Consider the following 9626-nt stretch of genomic DNA (forward strand, 5'->3'; position numbering starts at 1 on the left):
GACAGATATATAAGCACACACCTACCCAGCTCCTGGGACACACCCCCTTCTTTAAGGGGGTTCCTTCTCAGCTGATCTCCAGCACCATATGGGATAAAGGACCAGAGTGGAGAGGAAACCAAGGGTGACTGGCAGACCTGGGGCTCCCCTTCTTGGAGACCCCTTGCTGTGGCAGGGGCACTGAGGGATGCTGAGCCAAGGCCGGAAGGTCTAGGGCCACCTTAAGAGGCCTGGCTTCCAGCCAACTTTTCTGCTCTTGCTTTCGATTCTCAGCTTTCAGAGTTTCCTTTTTATGACGTTTGGAAACTGAAATTGGTTTGAGATTGACCCTAGAGGAGTCAAATCTCCCAGTAGGACGGGGTCGGGTGGTATCTGTCAATCCTGTCACCCTACCTTGCCGTAAGAAACTGAGGCTCAGAGAGAGAAGGGACTTGCTCATGGTTGGGGTGAGCAGTGGGAACTCTAGAGTCCAACAGCAGAGACTTTGAATTCCAGTTGGCCCTTTACCAGACTTTTTTTTTTTTTTTTTAAGGAAGATTAGCCCTGAGCTAACATCTACTGCCAATCCTCTTCTTTTTGCTGAGAAGGACGGGCCCTGAGCTAACATGTGTGCCCATCTTCCTCTATTTTATATGTGGGATGCCTGCCACAGCATGGCATGCCAAGCGGTGCCATGTCCGCACCCGGGATCCGAACCTGCGAACCTAGGGCCACTAAAGCGGAACATGCTCACTTAACCGCTGTGCCACTGGGCTGACCCCACCAGACTCTTAATCTCTCTGACTCTCCCATAGTTTGCCATAAAGTGGGTTTAATAATAACACCCGACCCCATAGGTTGTGTGTGGATTAAGCATGAGAACATTGAGCAGAGAAAGCACTCAGTAAATGCAAGTATTATTAGTCGTTCACTAAACATCTATTGAGTGCCTGCTAGGTGTCAGACATTGTGCTCAGAAGATAAAATAAGACATGATTCCTGCCCGACGGGGCTCCTGGAGCAGTGGGGCAGACAGACAAGAGACACCAAGAGTCCAGCGTGATATGTGCTAGGTGGAAAAAAGGGCACAGAAACCTGGTGGAAAGCTGGGCAGAAGAGTTTATTTTGGGTCACCTGAGGTGTCAGTGGACACCTGCTTGGGATGAGTCTTAAAAGACTGGGGATGCAGCCAGGAGGAAGAGGGCACAACATGGGTAGAAGTTGAGGAGTGTGGACCATCCTGGTGTGTGCCAGGGACTCAGTTGTCAAATATGCCCTGGCATGGAGGATAAGGAGGGGAGAGGGCAGAGATGTACCTGGACAGGTGAGCTGGGGTTGAATCTTGGAGCGCTGTTCACTTATTCATTCAACAGAAATATGTCAGCTGCCCACTATGTGCCGGGCAGGTGCTGGAGATACAGCAGTGAAGAGGCAAAAATCTCTGCCTGCAGAGGACTTACATTCTGATAGTGGAGACAGACAATAAACAGGATAAATAAGTAAAGTTATGGTTAAGTGCTAAGCAGAAAAATAAAGCAGGGAAAAAGGTTAAGAGGTACTGTGTGTGCCCACATGGTGTGTATGTTTAAGGGTTCAGTCTCAGATAACCATTGGAAAGGCCTGAAAAGGAGACATTTGAGCAAAGACACGAAGGAGGTGAAGAGTGAGCCATATATATGTCTGAGGGAGAAGGATCATTCATGACAGAAGGAATAGCAAGTGCAAAGGTCCTGAGGTGGCAGTGTACCTGGTGTGTCTGAGGAGCAGCAGTGTGACTGGAATGGAATGATCAAGGAGGGAGAGTGGGAGAGGATGAGGTTTGAGTGGCAAAGCGTGAGGGGCAAATGGTGTGGGATCTTGAAGACTACTAAGACTTTGACTGGAAGGAAATGGGGAGCCATTGGAGACTTTTAAGCAGAGGAGAGACATGCTCTGATTTTTCTTTTAACAGGATCACACTGGCTGCTGGGGGAAGATTAGATTAAAAGCAGAGAGAGTGGCAGAGCGGGGGTGGGGGGTGGAGGTGTGAGGGTGTCTTGAGAAGTTGGAGCTGGTATATTAAATTAAGAATATGTAGATTATAATCTGCTGAATGAGGAGGCACGAGCCACCCACATGGCGGCAGCAGACAGCCCCCTTAGCATTGGAGCTCCCACTTTGGGGAAGTGAAATCCCCGTGGTCAGTCATAGTGTAGTTTCGATACCCCCACACAAAGGAAGTAGAGTCACAAGGTTTACTACTTACAGATCCCAGAAGTGAGGGGGCACAATTGAGCTGGGGGAGTCCTCCCTCCCAGGTCACGAGTGAGCAGGAGATAGAGAGCACGGTAGCAAGCACCCACTACCTAGAAGGCGGTTGGGGCAGAGGTCAATAATTTCCTGTGGGCTCAGCTCTAAGTCGTTATTTTAAAAGGTGACCTGGGAAAAACCAAAGTGGGAATCTATGGTGGGCATCTAAAACTCAAGTCCTTGTCTAAATGTCCAGATTCTGGGTGTGAGTAGGGTTGTCATAGCGTAAAATGCCTAGGCAGCAATTCAGAAAAGTAAAAATTGTTTTTCTTATCACAGAGGGTAAGCAGAAGTCCAGGTAAGAAGCTACCGAGACAGTCCAGACAAGAGATATGGTGGCTTGGATCAGGATGGTAGCAGCGAAAGTAGGGAGAAGTAGTATAAATTTTTTTTTTATTATGGAAAATTTCAAACATAAACCAAAGTGGAATAATATAATGAACCTCCATGTACCATCACCTAGCTTCAACAATTATCAACCTGAAGACAATCTTGTTTCAGTTATACCCCCATCCACATCTCCTCTCCTGTATTATTTGGAATTGAATACCAGACATCATATCATTTCACTGGATATATTTTGAATATAAATGTATGATGTGAGAGAAAGATTGGAGCCAAGGACTATTCCAAGGCTTTTGACCTTGGCAACTGGAAGGATGGACTTGTCCTTAACTGAGACAGGAGAGACTGAGGAAGGGTGCAGTGTAGGATGAAGATCAGGAGCTCAGTTTGGGAACTGAAATTTGAGGGTCTAATAGAGATCCAAGTAGAGTAGTGATATCGAACCTGAAGTGAGTTCGCTTACCCATTGTGCAGCAAGCCAATCTCTGACACCGGGTGTAGTGGAAGAAAGTAGGAATTTTATTATTGCACAGCACTGAGCAAGGAGAAAGGGCAGCTAACGCTGAAATCCCAAACTCCCTGAAAAGCTAAAAGGAAGGGTTTTTATTTGGGATTTTAGGGAGAGGAGGGGGAACATATGGCCCTGCTGGTCAGCAGCTTTCCCACCAGCTGTACCTCCTTGCAAGGAGGAGATAGCGAATCCAGGTGCTTGTCCTTGGCTGTGTCTGTCTCCATGGAGGATAGCGGATTCTGGAGCCAGGAAGCCAGGGAGTAAACAGCGAATGAGTATTTTGGTTTTAACTCCATGTAAGCTGGGTTTAATGTGGGGGAACCAATATCAGGGTCAGTATCAGTAAGGAGATGGATGTGTGAGTCTGGATTTCAGGGAAGATTCTGGGTGGGATTGAGATACAAATTTGGGAATCACTAGTGTAGAGATATTTAAAGCTGGATGAGATCACCAAGGGAGTGAGTACAAAGCAAGAAACTTTGAAAAGGACTGAGCCCTGAAGCTCTTAATAGTATTAATAGTATTAAGAGGTTGAGGAGTTGCAAGAGTCCAGCAAAGAAAAATCAGAAGTAGCCAGGGAGGTGGAAGAAATATTGGGAGTGGTGTGACAAGTGAAGACATCGTTTTAAGAAGTGATCCACTGGGTCAAATGCCTGGTCAATCTGCTCTGACTTTGTCCTGAGGGCAAATCAGAGGAGTGACCAGTGATGAAGTTAGCATTCTGGAAAGATTGGTCTGGCTACTTCTGTAGTGAGGCTGGATTGTAGGAGGCAAGAGTAGATTCAGGGAGACGTGTCAGGATGTATCAGGACAGTGTGAAGTGTCCATAGTGGTGAGAGATAACGGTGGCTTGGACTAGGCTGCAAGCAGTGGAGGTAGAGAGAAAGGGCTGGATTCTAGGTCTATTTTGGCAGATGGGTAGGCAGGACTTGGTGACTACAGGTAGAAGGTGAGGAAGAGGGAGACGGCAGGGATAGTTATCAGCTCTCTGGCATGGGGCCTTGAGTAACTGGTGAGGGGTCACTATTAACAAGAAAGGAAGACAGAAGGAGGAATGAGAATGGTGGAGATCCGGAATGATGACTTGGAGCTACCCATAGATAATAAGGGGAGTAAGCAGCTCCATGTGAAGACAAATTTTGATTTCCTCAGCACGGAGATGGTTGTTGGTGCCTTGGAGAAGGATGACCAATGCCAAAATTTAAATGATGCACATAGGAAGTGAAACTCACAGTACTAGATGGGGTGGTGAAAGAGGTGGGACAAAGGCAGAGAGCAAAAAAAGCTGTTCACATTGCCTAATGCTTCTAAGTGGGAAATATAGGTCTGAGAAGTACCCAAGAAGCCACTGGTGACCATGGTGGGTGCAGTGTAAGGGAGAGCTGGGAGCAGAAGCCAGATTAGGATGGGTCAAGGACTAAGTGTGGTGAGGAGAATGGAGACAGCAGTGTAGCTGACCCTTTCAAGAAGTTTGTTGTCAAAGGGAGGAGAAAGACAGGGTGTGAGCTCGAGGAGGTGGTAGGGTGGAAAGTGTTTATTATTTTACGTATAATTCTAGGGGGAAAAAACCCCTCAGTCATGACACATTTCAGTTTAAACTTTCAAACTGGCTAACACCAGATGGAAAGCATCACATTTTTAATTACATAAATTTGAAAAGTCCCCATATTTCCAATGTTTGGTAGTGCCTGGTTCTTAAATAGTCCCATATTATAACAGTTTAAACAGCAGGGGCAGTTTTGCAAACCTAAGTCAACAATAAAGTAAGACTCTAAACATTTGCCATATGTTCATGATGATGGATAATGAACTTCAAGACAATGTGAAAGTTATTCAAACAATAAACAGACCTTACATGTTAGTTCTTACTCAGCTTCATGAAATCTCTGACAGTTGAGCAACTTTTAATTATTTGATCACTAATACAGTGGATGACATTTGAAGATTTAAAAAGGGAAAAGGGGGGCTGGCTCAGTGGCCTAGTGGTTAAGTTTGGTGTGCTCTGCTTTGTGGCCTGGGTTTGGTTCCTGCGTGCGGACCTACACCACTCATCAGGGGCCATGCTGTGGTGGTGACCCACATACAAAATAGCAGAAGACAAAATGCTGCCCTGTTGAGCACATTTCTGTGGGGAGAGAGAAGAGCCTGTGGATAGGAAGGGGGTGGGTGAGGTTTTAGGCAGAAGGAAGACACACTAAGTTGGGTGTTGCCTTTAGCTTGGGTTCCCCCAAAAGCAGAGCATGGGACAAGGGCTTGTGTGAAGATGACTTGATATGGGAAATGATCTCAAGGGACGGGTGTAGTGGATTGAGAAGGAGGGAAAACCAATTCAATGAATATTATTAAATTGATCAATATTATTAATTGATTATTAAATTGACCCTCAGCTGTGGGCAGCTTGGGTCTTATTTCACTGAGGACCCTCTGAGGAGCTGTGTAGAATGTCCCTCAAAATTATCCATCCAAAAGGTGGAAGAGGAGAGTTCCCATCCACTGGTTTCTGTCTTTCCATTAGTCAAAGGTTGTCCCCTGGGGTGTTAACTCCCTTGAACTTCCATGTTTGCTCATGCTTTATAATGGCTGAGCAGGTGACCACAAAGGTTCTGTATGGGGCAGCAGAGAATGCCCTGGTAGAGACAGGGCCATTTTCCCTGCCACATGGAGAGATTATCCAAGAAAATCTAAAACAATGCTCTCAAATTTTTCCCATCCCCCATATGCACGCCCCTCTGCAATGCTGACTTTGCAGTTCCTTCCATCAAGAGGTGGAACCTATTTCTCCCTTGAAACACAGCTTGGGCCATGTGACTTGTTTTGACCAATAAGATTTTAGCAAACATGATGCAAACAGAGGCTAAAAAAGTGAGCGCGTATCAGGGCTTGCCCTTCCTCTTGCTAAGTTTAGAACCCAGTAACCCTGTGAATAACCTCAGACCAGCCTGTTGGATAATGAGAAACACGTGGTTAAGGGATTCTTATTTTTCCAGCTGATATTGAGCCAACTGCCAGACATGTGAGTGAGGATGCTGTGGACCTCCAGCTTCAGGGAGCCAGCTCAGAGCAGAAGAACTGCTCAGCCAATTCACAGAACCACGAGCAAATAAATGGGTGTTGGGGGATGGTTTGTTACATGATGTAAACAAGTTGACATAACTTCTGGCGTCATTTGGATTCCTTGATCCAGCTGTGCCTGATATAAGCTACCCTTGGACTCTTATGGGCCATTACATTCCACTTATTTTTGCTTAAACTAATTTGAATTGTGTCTCTGTCACTTGCAGCAAAAAGTGTCCTTGATGATCCAAGACTGAATGGACTGTATGGACAAATGGGCAGGAAAGATGAAGACATTGACTAGTGAGTGACTGATAGACTTGACTTTGGGGGGTAGGCTGGATAGAAAAGGAAGTAAATCCAGGGTGGAGAGGAAGTGGAAGGGTCAGTAGTTCAAGGTCCTTCCTTCATGAAACCATAGGGTTTCCTTCTCTGAATCTCTTCTTGTAACAGGGTCAAATTCATCGTTTCCTCCTGGTCTCCCTCAGTAAGGCTGATTTCATTACCTCATATCAGCCTGTTTCCCACAGGCCCCCAGAAGTCCACAGAGCTGTGAATGCCCCCGATTTAAAGGCAGGCAAACTAGGGAGCCCCGTCCCTGATCGTCATCATGATCCGTCTTGTATTCCAGCAAGACAGAGCTCAATTGGGCTTGCGGATCTTAGGAGCTTTCTCCTTGTGATATCTGGGGTACCATGGAAGAAAAAGCTACAACCAGTCTTAAGCCTATCCAAAGGACAGAAATTTTCACAAAAATGTCCCCAAATGCCTAATATTATGACATTTTCTCCATCCTCTTTCCTGGATATAAAGCAGAGGGGAGACAACTCCCGGGAAATCTGAACTCAATAGACGAATCAAGGTTGTCTGGGATGAACATGCAAATTTGTGCATGAAATACAAATGAACTCCATCGGTTGTAATTTAATCACATGGCCACACCCAGCTGCAAAGGAGATTGGGAAATGTAGTCTTTAGCCTTTGGCCATATGCCTAGCTAAAAATTCTGTTGCTGTTGAGGAAGAGGAGAAAGGATATTGGAGGAGACAGCAATTGCTTCTACAACATGCATTCTCCGTTTTTGCAGTTTGGGCCCAGTATAGGACTAGGAGTGAGGGAACTGTCAGGGCCAGAGAGGATTCAGCTCTTTAGAAATCCCTCTACCTCTGCCCTGGGATGTGAAAGAGAGCTTGGAGGGGCAGGAGAAGGAACTAATAACAGCTGGTATCTGCTACATTTTTTGAGCACTCACTGTGTCTCAGGTGCTGGGTGAAGCATTTCACATCCATTCTGTCCTTCTAGTCCTCGTACAAGACTGCAGTTAATCCCTACAAGATTCATCCATTCAGTCAACACACATTTACTGAGTGCCCATTATGTGTCAGCCCCTATGTTAGGCACTGGGGAGGATGGTGAATAAGACAGAATCCTCCAGTCTTGCTGAGTTTACAACATAACAAAGGGGTCACAGCACAAGCTTTGGAGCCAGTATACCTGTGTTCAAATCCTAACTTATTAGTCATGTGAATGTGCAAGTCACTTGGGGCCGGCCCAAGTGGTGCAGTGTTTAAGTGAGCAGGTTTGGATCCTGGGTGCGGACATGGCACCACTTGGTAAGCCATGCTGTGGTAGGCATCCCACGTATAAAGTAGAGGAAGATGGGCATGGATGTTAGCTCAGGGCCAGTCTTCCTCAGCAAAAAAAAAAAAAAAACAAGGGAGGGGAGGATTGACAGCAGATGTTAGCTCAGGGCTAATCTTCCTCAAAAAAAGAAAATGTGCAAGTCACTCAAACTAACTGCGCCTCAGTTTTCCCACCTGTAAAATGGGGATAATGACAGTACCTACATCCTAGGGCTACTACGATGCTCCAATGAAATGATGGATGAAAAATATTCAGCTCAGTGCCTGGTACATAGTTGGTGCTCAATAAATGTTACCTATTATTATAATGGGGGAGATGAATCTCAAATCATAATTGCTAATGAGATGAATGTGAATAGCAAGAAGTGCAGGGTACACCATCCACCAGAGGTGGCTAGAAATCTGAGTGTCATTCTTTTTCCTTGATTATTCCGTCGAGATGTAACTTACACACAATAAAGTGCTCAGACCCGAAGTGTAGTGGATACTGTCGTGTGCCACCAAGATGCCCCTTCATGACCATTGAACCCATTTCCCCAGCTGCTGGGAGTGTTGCTGCTGAAAACTCTCAGCTGAGTCCTTGCTTGAGCATTGGCTTCAGACAGAGGGAGGCTTCGCCCAAGATTCCACCCTCTTCCGTGGGGCTGCTTGTATTCAGTGACTGACTGATGTGGGGGGAGGGGGAGGGGCGCTGTACAGAGGCCTGATCCCCTGCTTCACTTGGGGACAACTCTGAGGGGCCATCACAGCTCCAGAGCTCCCCGTGGGGTTTGCCGAAGTCTTTATAGTGACTGCATCACAGTCCAGCTTTTCTCTCTGTTCAGTCCCAGTGCCTTCACTTCTTTACAGATGTTGGTCCTGAGAACTACTCCCTAATCGACCTCCTGTACATACATCTCCATCTCAGAATCTGCTTCTCTGGGAAGCTGATCTGAGACACCTAAATGCACGGCTGGATAAAGTTTTTGCGTTTGCGTATGCCCCTGCAACCACCACCCAGATGGAGATAATAGAACATTTCTAGCAGTCCAGCAGGGTCCCTTAAGCCCCCTCCCCATCAATAACCCTGTAAAGGTAACTGGGAGCCCACGTTCTACCCATCAGCAAGATGGACCTTGAATCTATCTGCTTCTTTCCATCTCCACTCCCATCCCCAGCCCAAACCAGCATCACCTCTCCCTGGATGCTGGCAACCGGCTTCTAAAGCCAGTCTCTCCCCCTGCCCTCCTGCCCTGAAACCCATTCCATCAGTTTTTGACCATGTCAAGCTCTTTCCTCTCTCCTGGGTTGTCAGGAGCCAACTCCCTCCAGGTCTACCCTTCTCAAGCTGCTTCTTTTATAGTCCTTATCAAAATTATGCTCTTTTTGAGCCAAAGCCTATCTTTTGGGTTTGTTTTTTTTTTTTTTTAGATAAAGTGTATCTCTCACGCTAGAATGTAGAACAAAGCTGGATCTACCAGTTCCACACAGCAGCTGTTTCTATCTTGTAAGTTCCTCTTCTTATCTTAGCCCCCAGCCATCCATTGTTTCTGTGCCACGTCAGCTCCTGTTGGCAGAGTTTTACAGTTTATAAAGTGCTTTCACACTCATCACGTGTCCCTCACAATGACCTTGTGAAATAAGTGGTACAGTCAATGTCCCATTCTGTACACAAGGAAGCTGAGGTCAATGAGACTGAGAAACCTGCCCAAGGATCCACTGCTAGGAAGTGGCGGAGCTGAGGTCTGCTAAGTGAGGCGGTATTGTGTAGTAAAGACCATAGTCTCTGGTCAGACATACACGACCTTGAATGTCAGCTCTGCTAC

The sequence above is a fragment of the Equus quagga genome, chromosome 15, assembly GCF_021613505.1.
Source record: "Equus quagga isolate Etosha38 chromosome 15, UCLA_HA_Equagga_1.0, whole genome shotgun sequence".
NCBI classification, from domain to species: domain Eukaryota; kingdom Metazoa; phylum Chordata; class Mammalia; order Perissodactyla; family Equidae; genus Equus; species Equus quagga.